Genomic DNA, 2,871 nt, shown 5'->3' on the forward strand with positions numbered 1-2,871 from the left:
GACGCCAGTCCTAAGCAGTTTAGGATTCAGCGTGACTCCAGAATAAAATTTGCCGTGTGTGGCTGTCAAAASCTTATTTCGGCCTCTGTTTCTCAGAAACACTTGGAACACGTCTAATGCTTTTCCACTGTTTGACCAGAGAGTTATCTCGGAATTGGTAGCAGCCGGTTAGGCCACAGACAATATGCACATGAACCGCTTTAAAGAGCAGATTACTTTATGCTGAATTCCAGCCCTGCACTAGCTGTGTTCGCATTAACCTCACCTCTAGAAGAAAAGCAAAAGTGAAAGTAGCCGTGTAGTGCAACTACGGCTTGGAGTTCAGCGTCTCAGCGTACGGGAAGCTAATGTTAGGTTAGCTACTGTCTAATTAAGACTTATTTTATTGTGCATTGTTAAACTGTTCTTAATTCATGGGCTGTTTTTTCTACGGCATGTTGTATTTCACAACCGCAGGTGATTTTCCCTCTGTCAGAGCTCTGCAGTGCCCATTATCTGGCACCTAGAGCATTTCATTAGCATTTCAACAGGACTTAAGTACTTCGGAGATAGGCTGTATCTGCAAGGCTAGCTGACTACTGCGTTTAATTAATTCGCATACTTCCTTCCGCGTTCAGAAGGAAAAATGCAAGCTCTGTCTCAAATACGGTCAGGGCAGGAAGAATAGGGCGGTTGTAGTCCTTCTGGCTGACAGGGAGGTTTCTCCTCAACTTGCTATCTTTTATGTCATTTTTCAGCCCTAATGAAAAGCTTTCTACAAGAGGAGAGAGGCATTTGACAAGTGACCAAGAGCCGGGAGACCTCCAGCTAATGAGTTGTCTCTAGCTTCCGTGCCTAGGCTCCGGAGGCTGCATTTCTCCAGCGGAAAACGGATTTATTTGTCCCAAATTGATCGTGCTGTAGATGGGTGGTGATGATTGACAGCCTTGAGCTGGGCGTCACGTTGGCTGGGGGGGCAACGGGTAGGTACGGAGCACAGCGGCAAGGTGCCTCCAGTGTCACCACAGTGTCGCTACTACTCAATTTGCTACAGTGCCTACGAGCAAAAGTCTCTCTGCAAGTTTTCCTTGAGTGCTGATGAATTAAAGTAGCACAGACTTGAGATGATGCATGTTCAGATAACTCGAGCGAGCTATTCCTCTGCAAAGAAAAGCTGAAGGCTTTTGGCAAGCTGGAAGCAGAAGAGGATGTGTGCATATATATATATTTATGTATATTTTCATTAATGTGGCTAGCTGGTATGCTAGTCGCAGTGCGCAGACAGGACCGCAGACCGGTGACCTGGGAGCAGATTTCCACCCAACCGGTCGGCACGGGACACGCTGACCTTGGAGGCGTCACGTGAGCCGTACCAGGGAGTGGGATCCTGGAGCTTTCTCTAATGAATAAAACAGCATGCGAGTGACCTCAGGCCCTTGTGACACAGTGAAAAATCACTGCGATGGGGAATTTTTTACCTTCATGAATTAAAATCATGTGAGAGAGTCTGGGTGTGCAATGGGGATTGTCAGTTTTGCCTGATTAGAGATACTTAATAGGAAAAGAGCAGAGTAAGGAAGAAGGATTTCCAAAAGGGTGGTTCAGCCACATTAGCCTGTTATTTATTTTATTTTATTTTATTTTTCTGAGATGCATTTAGCGTAGTCGCGACGGAGAGCTCAGCGCGCCGAGGGGACCAGGGGCCGCGCCGCAGGGCTGGGGGTGGCGAAGGGCTCGGTGTCACCCTGGCGGGTGATGAACAAGCATGTGAACTTGCCCCTCTGCACTTTCTCCTCAGCACACCCACGTCTGAGCGGAGGGCTTGRAATCCTCTGCCGTTGCCTCCTTGCCATGACTATTTAATCCGGTGCCTGTTTCTTTCACAGGCACCTTTTCTTGTGATCACTTTTAACGTGTGTGCAATATAAGAGGAACCTCGAGCCTCGCCTAGCTGTAAAAAGTAGCTGAACACGAAACTGAAACGGTATCACTTCATCTTCACGCTGTTCCTCCCTCCCGAGAGGCGTCGGCGGTGCCGGCGGTCTGTTCAGCGCCGCAGCGTGCCCTCCCAGCGAGCTGGTCCGGCCTCGGACTGTGGCATGGCCAGGCTGATAGCCTCCGCGATGAAAAACTGCTCTGCTCGCGGGCAAACATCTCGAGGAACCCTGTCCACTATCTGATCGAGCTTCACCTTCCAACCGGTTTGATTCCTTGTGCTCACTCCTTCTGTGCCAGAAGCCTCTCTTTCCTGCTAGCTGGCCGGCCCCTGCGAATATCTAAGCTGAATTTATTCACGGCCACTTTACACCTATTTGGTCTTGTGCCAACGTTGTCTTTCGGCTTAAATGATTCTTCTGCCTTGCTGGTGTTGCCAGTTTGACGTTGCATCCTTGTCGGTCCTTTTAAGACAGGTCCCGGCTCTGCTACAAGCTCGCCTCTGCAGCTGCCGCAGTTGCAGAGACAGGACGGGGTGTGTTGCGCACTGCAGCGTATTGTGCAGCTGGGTGTACTGGTGTGTTGTGCACCGGGGTATGTTGTGCACCGGGGTGTATTGTACACCTGGGTGTATCCGTGTGTTGTGCACCGCAGTGTGTTGTACAGTTGGGTGTATCGGTGTGTTGTGCACCGGAGTGTATGGTGCACCGAGGTGGATTGTGCAGTGGTGTGTATTTGTGTATTGTRCACTGGGGTGCATTGTTGTATTGTGCACCGGGGTGTACACCCCCCCCCCAATGCAAGTGTGGGCCCAAAGTTCCTGGCTAGTAGCCGGAGGGGGGCCTTGCACCCCTGCCCAGCACAGCAGCCGACAYGGGAGCAGCAGCGACGCATGGAGAGCCCTTGCACCCCTTCCTCTCCCCTCCTGTCTTGCATTTTGCAGGTGCGCTTTTCTGG

General features: G+C 50.7%; 1 protein-coding gene across 2 annotated transcripts in view; it reads left to right on the forward strand.

Moving 5' to 3' along the window:
- The first annotated feature begins 2,010 nt into the window (after positions 1 to 2,010).
- The window catches only part of LOC112974827 (PDZ and LIM domain protein 5-like), a 128,312-nt gene continuing 127,451 nt past the window's right edge, over positions 2,011 to 2,871 (forward strand). For both annotated transcript variants that reach the window (XM_026084190.1, XM_026084191.1), the window contains exon 1: positions 2,011 to 2,180. The gene's annotated coding sequence lies outside the window, so the exon portion shown is untranslated. The remainder of the gene's footprint in view (positions 2,181 to 2,871) is intronic.

The sequence above is a fragment of the Apteryx rowi genome, unplaced genomic scaffold (assembly GCF_003343035.1).
Source record: "Apteryx rowi isolate R43461 unplaced genomic scaffold, aptRow1 scaffold_63, whole genome shotgun sequence".
NCBI classification, from domain to species: Eukaryota; Metazoa; Chordata; class Aves; order Apterygiformes; family Apterygidae; genus Apteryx; species Apteryx rowi.